This window comes from Notamacropus eugenii, chromosome 5 (genome assembly GCF_028372415.1).
Source record: "Notamacropus eugenii isolate mMacEug1 chromosome 5, mMacEug1.pri_v2, whole genome shotgun sequence".
Classification (NCBI taxonomy): Eukaryota; Metazoa; Chordata; class Mammalia; order Diprotodontia; family Macropodidae; genus Notamacropus; species Notamacropus eugenii.
The window spans coordinates 362,249,631-362,271,256 of record NC_092876.1 but is presented as its reverse complement, the minus strand read 5'-3'; the positions used below and the strand labels follow the sequence as shown (position 1 = coordinate 362,271,256).

The 21,626-nt window shown below is 38.2% G+C and overlaps 1 long non-coding RNA gene across 2 annotated transcripts in view; it reads left to right on the top strand.

Annotated features, from left to right (window-relative positions):
• LOC140506686 (uncharacterized) overlaps positions 1 to 21,626 on the top strand; it is a 47,770-nt gene that overhangs the window by 2,840 nt on the left and 23,304 nt on the right. The window contains exons 2-3 of one of the 2 annotated variants that reach the window (XR_011968032.1): positions 283 to 7,511; positions 18,090 to 18,573. This is a non-coding gene — a long non-coding RNA (uncharacterized lncRNA). Of the gene's footprint in view, positions 1 to 282; positions 7,512 to 18,089; positions 20,338 to 21,626 lie in introns of those variants that run through there. The other variant, XR_011968031.1, reaches the window with a different exon arrangement.

Below are 21,626 nucleotides of genomic sequence, written 5' to 3'. Positions count from 1 at the left end.
TATTTTCAGTAGATATACTGGTACAGAAACAAAAAATGGATTCACAAGCTTTTGGAGTTTTAAGAACTTTTTAAAAATGATAATGATGAATATTGCAAATTTTCATTGTTGGGATCACTTCTATAGTCTCTAGAATTTTACCACCTGGGAGGTGATTCCTAGAAAAAGACCTAGGATAGGGGACCACGAACTTGTTTTTTAATATTTGGATGACCACATTTCAATATAATTAATTTCCTTTGTAATACTGTTTTGTTTTGTTTTATTTTATGCATTTCAAAGCATTATTCCCAGAAGAAGTCTGCAGGTTTCACCAGACTGTGAAAGGAGTCCATGACACACACAAAAATTTAAGGACCCCCACTTACTTAGGGAGTACGTGATAGCTGTCTTGAAGAACCTCTGACTTAGGGAGTGCATGTGAATTATATCTGAAGTATAGCCAAGTGGAAGAAAGCCTGGCCTGTCTACATGGCCACAAAGTGCAGAACTAGCAGCAATGGATGCAAGTTAAAAGCAAAGCAGGTTTAGCATTGATGCGAAGAAAAATCTTTCTAGCAATTAGAGTTATCCGGAAATGGAGTGGTCTGCTTCAGCAGGTCATGGCTTCCCCATCACTAGATATTTTCTAACAGTGTCTCAGCATGCAGTTGAGGAGATTCTTGGTCAAGTATAAATATGAACTGATGGCCTCTTCCAACTCTGGGATTCTGAGAATCAAACCATAGTTTTTGAGATCACACAAGGCCCTGTCAACTGATGATGAAAAAAGCTGCTTGTAGATTCATCACGTGCTGCCAAAGTCAATGATCTAAGGCACCGTTTGCAAAAGGATGTTTAACAATCAAGAGAGATTCCTGCTAGTACTGCTCTAGCTGATTCAAGCTTTTGTAATGACCCTGGACTGTCGGCTAAACTAAATGGAGCCAAGTCATCAAAAAATAGTTCTACCTGGTGTCCTCACTTTTGAAGAAATGGAGAAGCTTGCATCATTGTTAAACTACAAAAGTCCTCATGATGGCTAATACTTAAAACTGGTTGTCTTTCCTCCTAAATGCACCAAACTTTCCAGAACTTGACCTATGATCTCTCCAGGCTCCATGAATCTGCACAGGTTACTTATTCCTCATGCCTGAAATTCGATTTTTGGGGGAGGGTCTAATTTTCAAAATCTTTTTCTTCCCTTTCATAGTACCTCCCTGTCCAGCTCAAAATTCAGTTCTCTCTCTCTCTGTCTCTCTCTGTCTCTCTGTCTCTCTCTCTGTTTCTCCCCCCTCTCTCCACCTCCCCAGGTGTGTTACCTGATTTCTTCTTTGTCCCAATCACACATTACTTTACATTATATTACATGTAACATCCTCTTGCCCTCTACACCTTCACCCATATTGTAAAATGTGAACTTCTTGGGGAGGCAGGCCATATTGTTTTTGTAGCCTCCATACCTAGTACAATGCTTTGCTTTGCACATAGAAATTTGTTCCTACACTAGTCCCTGCAAAGTAGGCGGTACAAGTATTACTCCCATTTTTCAGACTGGGAAACTGAGACTCAGACCTGAGCCCAAAGTCTTACAGCTTATACTTGAGCCCTGCTTTGGCCCCAGGTCCCTTATTCCAAGTCCAACTTGCTTTCTCCTGTACTACAATACCTCTCACTGTTCCTCTCTGTCTAGGTACAGAGAAGGAAGTGTTGTAGAGGTAGAAGGATAATCAGGAGATGGATATGCCAAGTGAATTAACATATCTCTCAAAAGTATTCCACAGACATTTAATCTTATCTTCTTTTGTCCATTCACCCAAGACCCCATGGGACAAAATGAGAGCCAATGACAGGCCCCCAAAAAAGATTTCCTAGTGTTTAATTCTTTCTTCCCCTTTGACTCATTAAAGCTAGGTCCCATTTAGTGTAAATAATGAACTCATAAAGTGGTCAAATGTGTTTGAATTCTCTTTGAAGATAAAATTTGGTAAGATTATGTATAATGTGGTCATTAATTCCAGCCCAAGAGAAATATGCGTTTGAATTGACCATAGGATTCATTGTTTGCATTCCTCCGTACCTATTTTCTTCCTTGTTCTTCTTCTTCTTCTTCATCACCATCCTGGAATTTTATCATCCAGAAATTGGGAGTTGAGGTGTTGTTGGGTTTTTTTTTTGAATTGTGTTCCCAAGACTATATTTTAGGAACTTATGATCCTTCTCCATAAGGATCCACCAGAGTTATCTCTTTATAAGGCCCAAACTATTTCACTCCTGTAGAAGCTATGTCACTAAAGTCTCCATTATATTATGAAAATTAAGAATTTATAAATGTCCTTGGTCTAAACTTCTAAGTGTCCCTAGAATCAAAGATTTAATCAGTCTCTCTGAAATTGAAGGCTTAATCACTTTAGGGAGTGATCCTAATTCTCCAGAGATAAATAGATAACTAGATCAATGGACAGTGTTTTCCATGAACATGTTTCTTCATTTACCATCAGCTGCTCTGCTTAATTTCAACACCAAGATCATCCCAGATTATCCCAGGATAAGCTCTTCGTCACCTGATATCTCATCATCTTGGAGACTGATTAAGCTCAGTACATCTCAGCACCCTCAGTTGCCTCTCCCTTTTGATTGGAGAGCTGGAGAGTAGAGCAATGACCTTCCCAAGGCCTCCTTTTATGGAAGACTCATTACTTTTCCAGCTAACTTCATTTACCATCATTTGCTTTGGGTACCTAGCTTCCCTCCTTTCCCCTCACCTCTCTCTTTCCCTTTTCAGAATCCTTTTGTGCTTTGTTTCCCCCCATTAGATTGTAAGGTCAAGGAGGTTGTGGACTGTCTTTTCCCCCCTTTATTTGTATCCCCAGGGGATATAAGCAAAGCACCTAGTATGTGCTTAATAAATTGTTAAGACTTTGACCAGAGTGTGGTCATTGTGCATGTGACAGATTCTTGAAGTCACAGGTGAGAGTTGGGTGAAGGTGGACACCAAAAGTGGATAAGCAGCCACCCCCAAAAGGCTCAGTAAACCCTCATTCCAGAGGCACTAGTCTTCTCTGGATATCCCATGTACACCCCTGTCTCAGCAGATGGGCTAAACTAGGTTGAGGCAACAGACCTCAAACCTGTCAGGTAAGGGGGTGTTTACCCCAAGCATATGAAGACTTCCTCCAGCAGTATGGGTGGATGGGAACAATTTGTTCCAGCAGCCATGAAGGCAGCTGAAACAGGTCCTAATTTGGAGCTTGGTCAGACACAGAAGATGTCAAGGCCATCTGCTGTATCCTGGGCCATTGCCAGTCATCTTGACTTTTGTCCTGCCACTAGACTTTGATGAATCTGGAAGAGAGAATGAGGTGGATGACTTTGTGCATCTCTGCCTCACTCAAGAAGACATCACCCTATGATGTTATTGGTCATCTTTGAAAAGGAAGGACAAACAACCATTGACTATTTACTTTTCCATGGATAAGTCAAGAGGGGGGATGTCCTTTTGTTAACCAAATCAAGAGAAGTGCACCTTAGTTTACCTGGGGCCTAAATTGGGAAGAAATGTCCACACTATTATTATTTTATTTGGTAAATCATACACCCCTAATCTTAAAATTATGTATCTTTATTTTATGTTGCTGTTGAATTTTAGCTTCTCATTCCTAATTGCTATAACATGTGAGTTGGAAACTGCCTGAGGAAGGAAGGATTTTCTCATTTAGCAGAAGAAATAAAGTCAGATAGCTCTCCAAGTAGAATTCCTGAACAGTAATAAAAATGTGTCTCTAGTAGATTTGGCTAAAACTGGGGTCAATTCAGCAAAGAATTATTAAATTCCTACATCATTCTGGGTGCTAAAAATACATTGACAAAACATAGCAGCTCCTGCTGTCAGAAAGTTGATATTCTACTCAAAGTCACTCAAACTGTGAACTCTAAAAAATAAATGAAGTCTTTGTATCAAATTTCCCTTTTTCCTAGATACCCAGGCTCTTCCCCACTTCCCTTATTTGCCTATACTCTTGAAACCTCTTAATGTATTTTTCAACTAATTATCCATAATTTTCCACAACCTGCTTTTGTCATCTCAAATTGCCATTTTCTGAAGGACCAGGTTTCTTTTTCTTTTACAAGCTTTGAGCTTCTTCTTCTTCATCCTTTTTCTTCTTTGTCATCGTCGTCATCATCATCATTATTGTGGAAGCTTACCATCCAGAGTTTCTACCAGGGATGGGAAACCTGCAGTCTCAAGACCACATAAAGACCTCTTGGGTATAGCCTTTTGACTGAGTCCAAATTTTACAGAGCAAATCCTTTTATTAAAAGGATTTGTTCTGTGAAGCTTGGACTCAGTCAAAGGGCCACACCCAAGCACCTAGAGGTCCATGTATGGTTTTGACACCACAGGCTCTCCATCCCTGTTGCTAACCATCCCTTCTTTCTGGGTCTCAAACTTCCCTTCAGAGAGTCAGTCACTAATCAGAGTACATTATTTTTAAAGGCCTCACTTAGTTCCTGTGAATGTCCTAGTATTATTTTCTTGTTGATAGCACTGGACTATCCAAACACTTATTGTGCAGTCCTAGTACAGTCCTAGGTAGTCTAAGGACTCCACATATGTGTAGAGGAGGGGGTTTTGGTTTTCTTTTTTGTTATAAACCTCAAGGTATTCATTATTATAATCCTTATATCTTTTACAGATGGGAAAATTGATGGGGAAAACTGATGGGGAGCAGAGACCTTAAGTGCATAAATTACTCAACTAGTTGTAAAGGGAGTGAGGATTAGCACAGAGGTGCTTATACTCACCACTCATTGCTCTAACCAATTGACTATATTACCTCCTGTCCTTAATAGACTTATGCACAAAAAAGTGTATTATATTACCCATGATTATTCAATAAAACCCTGAGCCTAAAAGGCTTAGAACCAATGTGGAAAAAAAAACATCTTAGCTTTTGCCTGCTTGCCTCAATTACAATCGTTAACAGAGTGTGGGAAAATGGAAATTTCTCTAAGATAGAAATTACATTTAAAGGAGTCAACCCTCCTTTCAGAATTACACAAACTTCTAAAACATTAGAGACAGAAGGAACGCTAGAGAGTATCTACCACCATACAAATTAGAATTTGATAGATGAAAAAGAAAGAAGAAAGAACATAGTCAATTGGGATAAAACATAGCATACCAATTACACAGAAAGCTACTCTGGATTTTATGAGAATGTTTTTGTCCCACCTAAGGGCAGAGTGCATTGTGCTCCTTCCTTTTGCCCTGGCATTGTTTTTTCTTTTTTTTTAATTAATAAGTAAATTTCTCAAACCAAAATTTAGCATCAAACTGTCTCTTTGGAAAGATGAAGTTGATATTGAAGAAAGACTAACAAAGGAAGCACATACACCAAGGAATATATTGATATACACTCTAACCAACAAAGTAATCAATAAGAGGGATTAGTAGCAATTGTTGTCCTAACACTTGTACCAAACCATCTATGATATCCCTTAAATCATGTCTTACCCACAGGGAACACATAGTCTTGCGACCATTGTCATTTTAAAAGAGGAATCAGTAAGTCATGTACTCTTCTAACAGTGTGTCAACCCACAAAGACAAAATCACCTAAATTACAGATCCTTGGAGTATTGAGGTCTTCCTTCTATAAAGAATAAATCCCTTATTTAGGTCACATAGATAAGCAAAGATCTCTCCTCTTCCTCCCATCATATTCTCAGTACCTATAGCCAAGGGATGAGATTTAGGTTCCCCAGTTCTCTCCAGTCTACCTTTACACAGCTGAATTTACTTTAATTCATTAATTAATTTAATTTAACTTCATTGAAGAGGGATGGGAGGTAAAGGAGAGACCAAAGCTGCTCCCAGGGAGGAGGGAAGAGAAAATGAGAAATCATTTGAATCACTTAATGTGTGTGCAGGTTCTTTCTACTTCATTTCCTCAATTTGCTTCTAAGAAAAGGGATTATTTTTCTGAACGGCCACAAGAGGGCATACGATGACTTCTGTACCATTGTTCATTTTTGCCACTGAACAGAAACTACAGCCGAGCTTCTCTGGAAACAGAAAGCCAGGTTATCAAAGAAAGCGAGAGGTCCCTTCCATTAATCCAAAAGCTTACCTATGTGTCTTCATAGAGTTACAGCAAGAAACATGACATTTCTGCTTTTCATGTCAGGATTTCATTTAATTCTGATTAATTAGAGAGAACACAGTACTTATAAGGTTGGATGCTCTGGCTAGTTTTTGGAATTGTGCTCATCACGTTGGATTCTGAGAAAGGGTTTGCTTTTTCCAGTTATGTTTAGCTCATACAGAAAACACCTGGGTTCAAATCCTGTCTTGAACAAGTCACTCCACCTACATGGCCTTAAGTTTTCCCTCATTTGTTAAGAGAAGATGCTGAATCAGATCATGGGTTCTTAACTGTTTTTGCATCATGGACCCCTCTGACAGTCCAGCAAAGCTTATGGATCCCTTCTCAGAGTATTGTGCAGTTTTATTTTGCTTTTTGTTTTTTTAATCACAGTTGAAGAAAATGCTACATTTCAGTTAGATATTAGGAAAAAATACAGATGCGGGTTTTTTTCCCATTCAAGTTCACAGACCCACTGGAGGTCTGTGGAACCTAAGTTAGGAACCCCTAAACTAGATGAACTCAAATCCCTTCCATCTCTAGTTCAAAGTCAGCAAGGCTCAATTATTACTGATTTGGTGAAGAAAGTCATCATGTCTTCCGTCTATGTATCTAAGAACTAAAACACTATTCTACTTAGTCTTTATGTGTCTGTGTTGCAGGAACTAAAAACCATGTGTTAGGGCAGACAGATATAAGTGGAAATGATGTGATCCCTCTCCAACTCCCAGCCCAGTTGATATAGTCACAGAAGGCCCAAAATATATTCAAGATGTATTTATGAGGTGTAAAACTAACACTAAAGTTGGGTCTGTCCTGTTCCCTTTGCAAATTGTGAATACTTCTCTGAGTCAAGGAGGAAGCAACACCATTGACTAAATAAACAAATTATCCACACTTGTAGGGGTTTTGGATGGCCATTGTTGTTTATCCTTCATTTTTGAAGAGAACTGATGACATCATGGGGCCTGTCTTAACTTGTGGGTGAACTAGATGTAACTGAAGCAGAATTGCACAGAGTCATCATTCTTACTCTCTCTTCCAGTCATGAAAGTCCAGTGGCAAGACAAAAGTCAAGGCAACTGGTGATGTCCCAGGATGCAGTGAATGATCTTGGTGTCTGATGTCTGACTATACTCTCAGCACTCCAGAGCACCTGCTTCAGCCTCCTTCATGGCTGTTGAACAAATTGTTCTCATGCCCCCATTCTGCCAAGGGAAGCCTTCATATGTTTGAGCTAGACTGCTCCCTTTTTAGATCGCTAAGCTATAGATGAATTTCAGAGTTTGAGACTGGGAGACTGTTCCATACCAATGGGACCTTCATGAAGACTTTATGAAGAAAGGAAAAGTTACCAAGCACCTCAGTTCCAGGAGTTCAGAGGTATCATAGTCACTTAGTTGTTTCTTATCACCATTGTACTCCAAGTTTGATCTCACTCTTCCCATAGATACTGTGTATATTTGTGGGGAAGTATGCCCCAGGTTTATGGGGAAAATGTTTTATAACTACTGTTTTTGCTATGCCATCTGAGTAAATACTTAAGAATTAGACTGGCTGACTGATTCCACATTTGTGGGGTGCTCATGAAAACAACCATAGTTAATATTTATATAGCCTTACTATATGCCAGGCGCTATGCGACGCTCTGAAATTGTTACATCCTTTGAATCTCCAAACAGCCCTAGAAGGTAGGTGCAATTATCATTCCCTCTTTACAGATGAGGAAACTGAAGCAGCTTAATTGACTTGCCCAGGGTCACTCAGCTAGTAAATGTCTGAGGCTGGATTTTAACTCAGGTCTTCATTACTCCAGACTTGTTTTTCTACCCACTATGCTACCTAGCTCTCTCTCTATGAATTGTAGTAGTGCAGTAGGCACCAACAAGGTTACCCCTAATGTGAGGTAGTATGTCATCCAACGGGGACCCAGTCTTCTTATGGGTGTACAAGTTTTAAGAATAACACAAACCAGCAGACAATAGTGTCCTGCCTTATAAAAGAGTAAAATAGAACCTACAGGATGATTTGACACTTGTCTAAGGTCACATAACGACAAAGATGCAAAATGTAATCTAAGCTCCTCAATGATTATGAAACAATATAGTAAAAATATCATTATTATTACTGAGACAACATGGCATCCTGAATAGTGAGTTGCCCTTAATTCAATGAAACATGAGTCATAGATACATCAGTTGATAAGCTTTCCTTCAGTGACAAAACTATTTAGTGAATGTTATATATACACATATATATGTACATACATATGTATGTGTGTATTTATATGCATATAGGTGTATACACACACATATATGTGTATATATATACACACACATATTTGTACTGTATTTAGTGTATATGCTATTTGAAACCTGCGTTATATTAAAATGATATATAAATAAGTGCATAAAATTAAATACAAGTTAAATTTTTATGGGGAGTAGATTCTAGTAGTTGAGGAAATCTGGAAAGACTTCATGGAGAAAATGATATTTGAACTGAGTTGTAAATGAAAGAAAGGATTCTGAAAGTCAGAGCTGATGAGGAAAGGCATTCCATGGAAGGAAGTACAGCCACTGCAAAGGTAGGGAGATGGGCGATGGGAGGAGGGTCACGTGTGAGGAGCAGCAGGAAGGCTAATTTAACTGGATTGCAGGGCATGAGGACACGCAATGAGATTGAGACCAGATTGTAAACTTTAAAAGCCAAAATAGCGGATCTTATGTTTGATGCCAGGGGCCAAAGAGTCACTGGATTTCGTTGAGTAGAGGAATAGTATGCTCACACCGGGGCTTTAGGAAAATCACTTTGACAGCTATGTAGAGGATTAATCCAAGCAGTCAGAGGTCCAAAGCAGGAGACCAATTAGAAGACTGTTGCTTTATGAGAGGTAATTGGGCATAGTATTAAGATGGTGGCCATGCAATTAGTGAGAAAAGGATGGAAGATGCAAAGAAGGAAAAAAGCCTTTATTAATCACTCATTATATGTTAGACACTGCATTAAGCACTGAGGATACAGGTACAAGCAAAAAGAAAGACAGTCCTGGAACTCCAGGAACATACATTCTAAAGGAGGAAGAGGACAAACAAAAGGTAGCTGAAAAACAAGGGTCAGGAGGGGAGGAAGGGGAATAGAGGTACCAGATATGATTTTGATTTTGAAGTTCAGAAAGTCACGAAAAGGGCAAGCAAGAGAATTAAGACAGGCTGGCTTGAGCTCCTTCACAAAATGGAGGCTAGAGAAGGAACCCACCAACGGTAGAAGAAGAGAAGGAGCTAGCAGATGGATATTCCACTTGGAGCAGGTCACAACGATGATGAAATGTGTTAGGACCCTGACCTTAAGAGAAGCTTCAGGATGAGACAGAAGTAGAGGCATGATTTTGAAGTTCAGAAGGTCAAGGAGAGAACCAGGAGGGCAAAAAAAACGTAGAGATAAAAATGGCAATTTTAGCAACCAATTTGATGTCAAGGAGAGTTGAGGTGTCAAGGCTTCTTTGTAGTTAAGGAAAAATGCAGTTTATTGGAAACATTTATGCAACAAAACAAAGACAGAAGATTATATTATTGTATCTATGAAGAGACAAGGATTGGGAGGGGAAGTTGGAGAAAAATTCAATCTTTTTGTGGGACTTCTGTCAGCTAAGATCCTCCTTTCCAAATTTCCATAGAGCCAAGAACTCCCCCTGATATCTTCCTTCTCTGTCATAGCTCAGTCCTCTGTTTGCTCCAGGCTTGCTCCAACCTCTCAACTTCACAGGCTCAGAAACTTCCTAATTCTGAGTTTGCTTCTCCCTTTTATACAACTTACTCGGGGCATGACAAAAGTCTTTCACAAAATAGCGTTTATTGATTCAAGGAAGTGTAAAGATTCAATCCAAAAAGTGTTTGTAGCTAGTCCTGGCACCAGAGAAAAATGGACCACCTTGAGTGAATAAACCTTTTATTTAAGAAGAAAACATACATATGTATGTTTGTACTGTGAGAGGGTAAGGAGTTATCCTATTGGCTGCAGAGCCAGAAGAGCTTATGACTAAAAAGATATTCAAAAGGTTGTGCACCTCACATATCTCTTCCTTTCCAGCTCTGAATCATGAAGGACTATTTTGAGCTGAATCCCTAAACTGAGATAGGAGAGCAGCCCCTACCCCCATTACCTCACCCTGTCCTCCATGAAGCTGTGAATGTAGAACTTCTGAAGTATGTGTCCTGTACTGAAGTAAACCTGAATCTGGGTTTGGGTCTCCTCCTTTAGTTTCTCATCTTTCCTGATCATAAGCTAATGAGTGTCCTGTGGGTTATGTCTCCACACTTGAGGTGATGTTGTGAGTTTCTGAGGGAAAGAAAGGGAATTAACATTTATATAGTACCTGCTATGTGCCAGGCTAATGTAATATTTGTAACATTTTTATGGTTATTATTCTCATTTGATCTTCACAACTGTGAGGTGGCTACTATTATCTTCACTTTACAGTTGAGGCAAATAGAGGTTAAGTGACTTGTCTGAGTATCTGAATACAGGTTTTAATTTGGGTTCTCCTGATTCCATAACCAGTGCTCTATCAACTATACCACCAACTACCAGAGGTTAGGTTGTACTGGATTCAATGGAAAAAGTTGTGGAGGCCCTAGGACTTTAAGGGAGGCAAAAAAAAGTTCTGCATCAGAGCAAAGGAGAAAATGGCCATTAATAAGAGGATGAGCCCAAGGCTTGGGCTTTTGAGAACAGGCACGCACTGGGAATTGTTTGGACTGTGCCAAGCCAAACTGAAATGTAAAATGCCCGATTTTCAGAAGTCCTGCAAACTATATTCTGATGAAATGAGGATTTGATGGAGATCTCAGCAGCTCATGACAGCTGCTATAAGTTGTAACTGAAGTCTGTTTTAAGATTGTTTGGGGTTTTGTAGGGAGTTTTTGTTGTTGTTTCTTGTCAAATACATGCTTTTAAGTGTCCTTTTTCACATTCCTTTTGTATGTAGGAATAAATTACCTGCCCCATATGCGACTCGTATTAATATTGAGTACTTTTTTTACTCTCTTTTGTGGGGAAAAAGCTAAGACATATGCTCAGTATGACTAAATTTGTCTTCTGGGCAGTGAGGTGGGGCACTTACTGAACTAAAGAGTGTGAGAACAGAAAAACTAACCCTTTTCACTTGAATGGGGAGAGGGGAGGAAATAGTTCTTAACTTGAAGTCCACAGACCCACAAGGGATCCATTATTAGACTTCAGGAGGTCTATGAGCCTGGATGGGAAAAAGATAGGTAGACAGATAGAGAGACAGACAGACAGACAGACAGACAGACAGACAGACAGACAGACAGACAGACAGACAGACAGACAGATAGATAGATAGATAGATAGATAGATAGATAGATAGATAGATAGATAGATAGATAGATAGATAGAAATAGTATGAAAGATAGATATAGATAGATATCTTTATTTTCACTAACCACCAACTGGAATTTATTACTCCCTTCAAGTATTTTAAAACATTTTGAAAAATTGTCCACAGGCTCTACCAAACTGCCAAAGGAATCCATAATACAAAAAATGTTGAGAACTTTTGCATTAGAGGGAGACTGAACCTATTCCAAATCACATGTGTAGGGAAGGGAACACAGTAACCCCAACCCCACTGGTAACCTAGTGGCACTTCCTCAAGATTAAAGGAGTAATTTAAGATTTCATCTGGCAAGGTGTAAGTATGGATAGGCTAGCAGACACAAGGAAATTGAGAGCAGAGAACAGTGTATAGTTGAATTAGTTATCTTGACTTTATGGTGAAGATTTTAAAGCAAGGGTGATGACTTGTGAGAGTATTGAGGGATAGAAGAATTGGAAGTTCCAATGAGGACAAAGAATAAGTTTAGGAAGGAAAAACACATAGGGAAAGGTAGAATAATAGGAAGTTATGATCTGATGATGGGATTTCTGAACTTTTTATCTTTGAAGTGGAGCACTTTTGGGTGATGGAGAGATCTAGGATGAGATACATTTCTGTATATGATGGAGTTGTTTTTCCCATATGTGGCAAAGGTAGCTGGGTGGTACAATGGACAGAACATTGAACCTGGGGTCAGGAAGACCTGAGTTCAAATGTGATTTCAGACACTAATTGTATGACATTGAGCAAATGTGACATTATCACATTTACTGAAACTGAGAGAGAGGAAAACTCATTCAGCTGACCTTTAACTTTCTGGATAGAGCAGTGTGATGATAATCATTGCTAACATTCATACAGAGCTTTAAAGTTGGTGAAGCACTTTCCACATATTGTCTCATTTGACCTTCCCAATAGCCTTGCGAAGGGCACCCATTCTGTTTATCTCCATTTTACAGACAAAGAAACTGAAGCAGAAAGAGATTAAGTCATTTTTCCAGCATCACACAGCTAGTAACTATCTGAGTCAGCATTATAACTCAGGCCTTCTTGATTCCAAGTTCAGTATTCTAACTACTCTGTCATCTAGCTGTCTCTACACTCCCATTTATCCAAAAAAAATCAAATAACTGAAAAGTCCTGCTTTGTTATTATGATAAAACAACAGATGGCAAGTAAACAAGCTGACACTACCAAGGATTTTTCTTTAAAGCAAGTTCTAGAATATGACAGAAAGGTGAGTACAAATTCAGTCCAATCTGTTCCAACTTCTACATTTAGAGTATTGTCCAATTCAATAAGGATTGATTACGCAACTGCTTTATAGCACTTTCAGGCTGATAAGGTACTTTCCTCAGAACAGTTCATGCTATTGATATCTTGAAGATCTTCAAATTCCTCTTGAATCATCCGAGAAAGTTTTAAATTGTAGTATATTGAATCCTCTGAAATATGGTGGTCGATATGGCAATGGTCAATTCAGTAGAATATTCAGAATACTTCATTTCCCTTAACCATTTTGCATAAGCAATAGTTTACAGTATTCATTTTTAAAGTAAGAAAAAAATGGGAAATGAAATCATAAGATAATAAACACTATTTCTTTTTTTGTTCTTTATTCCTGATTAAGCTGAATGATCAAAGTACAACCACATCTTTCCATCCATCAGCTAGGTGGTACAATGAATCGAGTGCTGGTCCTGGATAATCAGGAAGACCTGAGTTCATCCCTAGACATTTAACTAGCTGTATGTCTTTGGGGAACTCACTTCACCTACGTCTGACTCAGTTTCCTCATAGGTTAAATAGGAATATTAATAGGACCTACATCCCAGGGTTGTTGTGAGGATTGGGTGAAATAACACAGTATCTGGCTCATTAGTAGGTACTATATAAATACCAGCTATTATTGTTGTTGTTATCTCTACTGCTCTCTCCTACATGCCACAATTCCTCTTCTAATCTAGAGCTTTCAGAGTATAGTTTGTAATAATGTGCCCCACTTCTCTGTGCCAGTGCAGAAGCTTCTTTTCCTGACCCCCATCACTAAATATCCAAAATCTGAGATCCCGTGAGAGCCTGGTCAGTTTAAATGCTACCCATATTCCTTTTCTATCCAAGCCCCATTAAGCCCTCAGCCATACCAGGCAAATCAAAGTCATCCCCAAAACCCATGCAATCTTTAAGAAACTAGTTTGCAAAAACACATATAAATCAAATCAATTCAACTATATCCCTGAGCCCTAGATTAATATTTAATACTTGGCTCTTAATTGATGGAGAGAATCAAAGTTATGTCCAAAGAAAGCTGGGCTTCCTGGAAAAATCAGAAGCACAAACTAAGTTGATGCTGATTCTTGAAAAGTATGAGTTCATTTCTTTGCTATCATAGAATTCTTTAATTCAGCCTAAGACTTTTCCATCTTTATCACCCAACCTGGACCTTCGTTGCCACTGATACATTGCCCAATACACAGAGAAATCAGCTAATTTGAGGCGTGGTTGAATTCCTATTTTAAAGGATCCACAAACTTGAACCAGAGCAAAGTTGTACAAAGTAGATGAGATAGTTCTTCTTTACCTTTTCTTGCCTATAGTGACTTTCTATGTCTGTCCTGGTAAGGGAAAATGCCATATATATTGCCAGGTACTGTGCTAAGCACTTTGCAAATATCATCTCCCCTGATTCTCCCAACAACCATTCAGAGTAAGTGCTATTATTATCCCAATTGTCTAGTTCTGAGACAAGCAGCATTTAAGTGACTTGTCCAAGGTCACGTGGCTAGTAAGTACTTGATGTAATATTTGAACTCGAGTCTTCCTGACTCCAGACCCAGAATTCTACCCACTCTGCCACCTCACTGCCTAGTAAGGTTTCTCGTCATGAGTCACCATAATAGATCAAGATTTAGCCACATGGGAATATCAAACTCTTGCAGGTGCTCTGAGGGTTTCCTGTCCTTTGGAATTCGAAATAAGTCTAACAAGTGGATTCACAGAATCATACCCCCTTACTGCCAAAAGAACTAAACTCAATTAAATCATAGAGTATTTAGCCTAGTCCCTTCCTCCTTTGACAGATAAAGATGAGATTCCCAGCTACTTGAGGACAAGGACTATTTTTGATTTTATGTTTGTATCTTCAATACCTCAACACAGTACCTAGCATACAGTAGGTGATTAATAAATGTTACTTAATGAATAAAGAAGTCTCAGGGTAAAATGACTTACCCAAAGTCACACAGAAAGTTAAGGGCAAAGCTGTGATGAGAACCTTGGCCTCTTAACTCCTAATCTCTCAGCAAAATGTCTAACATACAGTAGGAGCTTCATAAATGCCTATTGATTGATGATTGCTAGATATTCCATGGAATTAACATCATCTATGTTCTGCTGACCTACATTTTGACATCTTATCTCTTAGTCACTGAAAAAAGTCTCAGGAATTGAGACTGAATAATCCTGTCATCTCTTGATGATGATGGAAGGGAATGATGTGAGTGAAGACTATGCCAGCACTACCAGGGTTACTCATAATCAGTGGCCTAATCAGAAACATGAGTCTTTAACATCGCCAATCTCATATCTTCCACAAGCACTAGAAATTGGGTAATTCAAAAGGCCAGGAATAAGTCACACATGCTTTGTTCAGCTGCTGTTAAGGATTTTTTAAAGGTTGTTATTACCGTTTAAAAACAAAGTACCTAATGTTTCAAAAAATGATTCTGGATGATTTGGGAAAGGTAATGCTCATCTTATATTATGTGCTGCCCACGTGCACTTCTTAGACTGATTCATTTGAACAGTGTTTTAGAGTGAAAGAACATTTTATTCTAGAATGGAAAAAAAAAATGCTGAGAATGCCCTCCAGCACTGTGGGTTTGCCATTGCTAAGGAATGACAGACAGCTTAATCGAAACCAAAATAAACTCTGTCATAATCTTACAGTATATCAAAGCTGCTGAGTGAATTCTCATGTACAGTATTTTGGTTTACATGACCATCATTTCCAGTGAAGTCACATGATGATGAGTCATGTTGCCGGGGCTCTCTGGTAACCAAGATGTGTGTGTGTGTGTGTGTGTGTGTGTGTGTGTGTGTGTGTGTGTGTGTGTGTGTGTGAAAAGACATTAGACTTGGCTTTACTTTTCTCTTGGAAGGAAGCCCTGCTTACTGTCTTCATGTTCACTGCCTGTTGCTGCTGCTGCCAGAAACTGTAACCTTGGTATATTACTTGGCTTTCAAAATTATAAGAGGAAGGCTTGAAACTTTGAGGGAGGAGAGTTAGGAAGGTCCAGATCTGTGATTTTCATTGGTGTGGATAAATCTTGGTATGGTAATTCCACCCTCCAAAACACATCAGCAGTTTGTCTGTAACAGGGTTTCTTAAACTACGCTCCACAAACTTTTTAATTTTGTTTTGGTAACTCTTAATTTCAATATAATTGACTTCCTTAGTAGTCTAATTTCTTCTATTTTATGATTTTAAAAATATTATTCTGAGAAGGAGTCCATGGGCTTCACTCTATAGTCAGGGGTCCATGACACAAAGAAAGGTGAAAAATCTCTGATCTGTAATTTAAAACTCTTTGAGAATTGTCTGGAGGCTGGTGAGAGGTAAAGGAACTTGCCCAGTCAGTGTGTCTCAGTAGTAGGACTTGAACCAAGGTCTATCTGACTCCAAGTCTGGGTCTTTATCTTCCAACACAGGTTGCCTCTAAACATAAATTAGAGTGTTAAATGTAAAATCAGTTAACAAATAATTGATTAAAAAGCAAGATGAATCTAAAAGAAAGACTTCTTAGCAGGAGAAACAATGCTTTTGTGTCTTCCTTATCCTGGGGAGATGCAACATCAAATAGTATTTATTCCTTGTCCTTGACAGCAACTCTTACGTTGGACTGAGAAAAGAATAGGAACAGTTTCATCCCTTCCCAAGTTGTCCTAGGGTTTTACCTCAACCAGTCAGTGGGGACAGATCCAGCTAAAAAAAAATCATAGCTATAATTGGTTACAGAACATGGAGTCCTAGAAATTTAGAGTTAGAAGGAGAGTTAGAATTTATCTAATACACAGGTTCTTAGTTGAAGGTCCATGGACAGATTTCAGAGGGTGTGTGAATTTGCAAGGGGAATAAAATCACATCTTTATCTTATTATTATTGATTTTCTTTGTCATTTCCTATTTTGTTTTATGCATTTATGAACAAACTACTCTATCCACAGATTTCACCAGAGTGCCAAAGAGGTCAATGACTCAAAAAAGCTGAAGAATTCCAGCATAATATAATCCTTTCATCTCATAGTTAAGTAAATTGGCTCAGAGATGCTCAAGGTGATACAATGAGTTAGTGGTAGAGGTGGGACAGTTCCCTATTACATGCATGTTAATAATTTAAAAGAGAGTGAATCTACCCTAATACAGTTCATATTCTGAGAAAAGACAGTGTAAAGAAGCACAGCAGATGGTATTAACCTCATCACAGTACCTATGATATTAAAGATAATCTGATCCAAAATCTTAGCAAAAAGCAGGCATCCCTCTCTATAACTTCTAGGATAAAACCCCCCCATTCTTCCTTGAGAATGATACTCCACCACTGAAGCTACCTGGGCTTTGACAGGTTACTTTGGGCCGTATATTGTTCCATTCCAGACCTTTGCCCATACTTCCTGAACATCATACATTAAATTATGCATTTGGATAGAAACTTGGCAAGACCAGTGCTGTGCAGGAATTGAGCTAAATCTGATCTCATTCTCCCCAGAGACTAAGATGAGATAGGGAAGAATATGCCTCAAAATGTGGGGAGAAAATATTTGTACTTCTACTCTTCTATATCTTCCAAGTAAATGTGCCTTTAAAAATTTTTTATTGACATTTTCTATTTCTTACATCTCCATAGTATCTCATGTATCACTCCTTTCCCCTCCAGAGAGCTTCTCTAATGATGCATATACGTTCCTTTCCTTTTCACCTCCCTTTTCAGATTCAAGTGAGTTGTGTTCCTCCATTAGAACGTGTGTAAGCTCTGCTATGAATTGGTCTAACCATTCTGGAAAACAATTTGGAACGATGCACCCCAAAGCAGTAAACTGTATATATCCTTTGATGGAAGGATAGCCCTACAAGTCATATACCCCAAAGAGATCAAAGAGGAAAAGGACCCACGTGTACAAAAATATTTAGAGTTACTAGAAACTAAGAAGAAGAGAAACTAGAAACTAAGAGGATACCTAGCTATTGGAGAATGACTAGCAAATTATGGTGTAAATATAGTGGAATATTATTGTACCATAAGAAATGATCAAATGGACAGTTTCCAAGGAAACTGGCAAGCCCTCAGTTACAAGCTTATGCAGAGTACATCAGGGAGCTCAGCTGGTGCAAATTTCCCATGTAGAAGAGCCTGGTAAATTGTAGGAAAGAATTGTAATGACTTAAAGAAATGTAAATATTCTGTGGTTCTGGTTGGCTAACTGTGGTGAATAGAAGGCTGATTGGCTTCCAAGGCATTCAGAAAGGACTAGCTGACCCAAAGCCTTGTTTATTTTTCTCTTCAGCTTTTCACCTTTGGTTTGGTTCCTTCCCTGATGACATCCAGTGAGAGACATTGCTGTAAAGGAAGAGGCATTGGGCTGAGGCTGACAATTGGCCCCATAAAAACAAGGTCCAGTTCTTTTGCTTTCCTTCCCATTTCTTCTTTTCACTCTGAGTAAAGGAGATTGAAAACTAAGACCTGGTGAGTTTCAAAAGGTCAGGAGTCCTGGTGTCTCATCATCCCTGTGTCCTGTCATCCTAAATGTACTAGCACCCAAGTTTTGTAGTCAGTCCATCATTGACACCCCAAGGGGCAAGAAGTCATCTTCAAGAATAACCTTTAAGACCTATCTTAGCAATAGGTGAAATGAGGACTCATAAACATTTAATTCTACATTTGGATATAAACTTCGGAGGACTATTGAGCTAAATGTGAGACCATTCTCCCAAGAGACAAAGGCAGGATAGTAAAGAGCATGTCCCAAGGTATTCTTCTATATCTTCAAAGTAAATATGCCTTAAAATACCTTCCACATCCAGAGAAAGAACTTTGGAAGTGGATCACAGAATGAAACAGAGATCATTTTCTCTTGTGTTATGTTTTGTTTTGTGGTTTCTCCCATTCATTTTAACTCTTCTATGCAGCATGACTAAGGTGAAAATGTATTTAATAAGAATGTGTAGAACCTATGTAAGATTGCATGACATCTCGGGGAGGGGGTGGGGAGAGCAAGGGGGAGGAGGGAGAGGAAGGGAAAAAAATCTAAGATATATGGAAGTGTTTGAGAAAGCTTAAAACAAATAAAATAATTTTAAAAAGAAAATTAAAAGAAAATCTGGAAAGACTTACATGAACTAATGCTGAGTGAAGTGAGCAGGACCAGGAAAACATTGTACACAGTAACAGTGCCTTTGTTGTTCAATGATCAACTATGATGGACTTAGCTCTTCTCAACAATGCAAGGATCTAAGACAACTCCAAAAGACTCATAATGGAAAATGTTATCCACATGTAGAGTAAGAACTATAGAATGCAGATCAAAGCATACTATTTTCACATTTTTTTCTTTTTTGTGGTTTTTCCCTTTTGTTCTGATTCTTCTTTCACAATGTGACTAATATGGAAATATGATTGATACGATTATACACATATAACCCATATCAGACTGCTTGTTGTCCTGAGGAAGGAGGAGAGGAAAGAATGAGAAAAATTTGAAACTCAAAGTCTTATAAAAGTGATTGTTGAAAACAATTTTTATATGCAATTGAAAAAACACAGTACTATTAAGCGGAAAAGGAAAAAAAATCATAATGTTTTTCTGGTGTTGCTACTTTCAAAGTAGGATTCTATGTCAAACTTACTGAAGTATTATAGGAAATCTGATCTCCCAAAGAAGGTCAAATATTTATTAAGCACCTACTATGTATATAACATCTAAAACTAACTTCATATATATTTTGCCTTCCATAAAAACTAATCAACAATACTTTTCCTACTTTTCTGAAAAATAAATATGCATCTCATTTTTCTACCAAAAAAGTAAATATGCTTCTTAAAGATGTTTTTATTGATATTTTCTGTTTCATACATCTTCACAGTACCCCACATATCCCTCCTTCCCCATCCCATAGAGCCATCGCATATGACAAAAAGTATTTTTTTTTTTTTGTAGAGGGAAAAGGGAGGGGGGAAAGGTCAGCACAACAGATCAGTTCCTTGAAAAAGTTAAAAAATATGTGAAATGTGTAACACCTATAACTTCTCATCACCATGAAGAGTAAGTTGGGGGTTTTTCTGTCTCTTCATTTAAGTCCCACTTATCTTTATAATTTTCAGATGTTTACTTTTGATTTTTTGGTGTGTTGCTGTTCTTTCCATTTATTGTTGTAGTTATTGTGTGTATCTTTTCTTGTCTCTGCTATGTCATTCTACATTAGTTAATATAGATTTTCTCAGGCTTCTCTATTTTTATCACACCCATTACAAAAATATTCCATTGCATTCAATTTGTTTAACCATTCCCCCAAATGATGGGCATCTACTTTGTTTCTAATTTTTAGCTATCACAAAAACTGCTGTTATAAATGTTTTGTAGTACATATGGATTTTTCCTTATCCGATGGATTCTTTGGGGTATAAATTCAGTTATAGAGTTCCCTAGTTCAAAGAGTATGGGCATTTTCATCACTTAATATGTGTAATTCCAAATTGCTTTCCAAAATCAGCTTTACCATTTCACAGTTCCCTTCCACAATCCCTCCAGCATTGAGTGTGACCATTTTTTGTCACCTTTGCCAATTTGCAGAGTGTAATGTGAAGCCTCCAGGTTATTTTGGGGTTTGTTTATTGGTTAAATATATAAAGTAAAGCAACTGAAGAAGCTCTGTATGTGTGTGTATCTGCTATCTATATCTATGTCTATATCTACATCTATATCTATATGTCTTTGATACCAAGAGAAATTTGATACAGGTTTTGTTTTTGTTTTTTTTTTACCATTTGACCAATTCCTTTCTTTTCCTAGATGCGTTAATGTTATTTGAGATGCATTAATTATATTTGTGCAGAAACTTTTCAGTTTCAAGTTCCCACTTCTGTTATAACACAGTTTTATATTCCTTCAGTTGTTTTATTTTATTCATTTTTTAAGGAGGCACTGTTCCCCTTGGCTTTTTTCCCCTCACCCCTGATTCCTTCTTCTTGGTTGATAATCCCTTTTCCTCTCTTCCTTTCAATTAGTCCTGTTCCTCAGTCTCTAAATTTCACTTTATTTTTTGCTCTTTCCAAAAAAAGATTTTCTTCACTATCTTCATTATACCTCTTCTTCCTGTTTATTCTAGACCTGCAATATCTGATTCATGATCCCTATAGTTATTTGATCTCTGTCTTTTCTCTGTATTCCTCATACTATCAAAACTTCCAAGGTATCTACTCTAGGGTCTTGTCTCTAGGTATGGCTCACCCTATGGATTCTTCCTTTCCATTATGCCTCATTTATAGAGCAATGCCAAATAATAATAATAACAATCATAGTTATTATTTATATAATGCTTACCATGTGCCAGCACTCAGAATTATTATCTCACTTGATCCTTACAACAGCCTTAAGAGGTAGGTGTTAGCATTATCTCCATTCTACAGATAAGGAAACTGAGGCAAACAGGTAAATTGACTTACCCAAGCTCTCACAGCTAGTAAATATCTGAGGCCAGATTTGAACTCAGGTCTTCTTTACTCTAGACCTGGTGCTCTATCCACTGTACCACCTAGAACTGCCCTAGGGTAAGACCCCTTGCCCACTAAATCCCTGGTTATGTAGCCCACAAACGGTCTATATCCTCTCTTGTTGACCTTTTTCCCTCCTACATTTGCTAAAAATGTCTTTCCTGTGCCTATGCTTTCCCACTCCTCTAAGTGCCAATTGGTGCCAGGGACTCCAACGCCCTCCCCCAGAACAAGTAAACTTTTGAAACAAACAATACTCCAGAACTCATCTAGTTTAAGGTTTTCATCTCCCTTCACTTCCCATCTCTCTTCACTCTTAGGAACTTTCATCAAT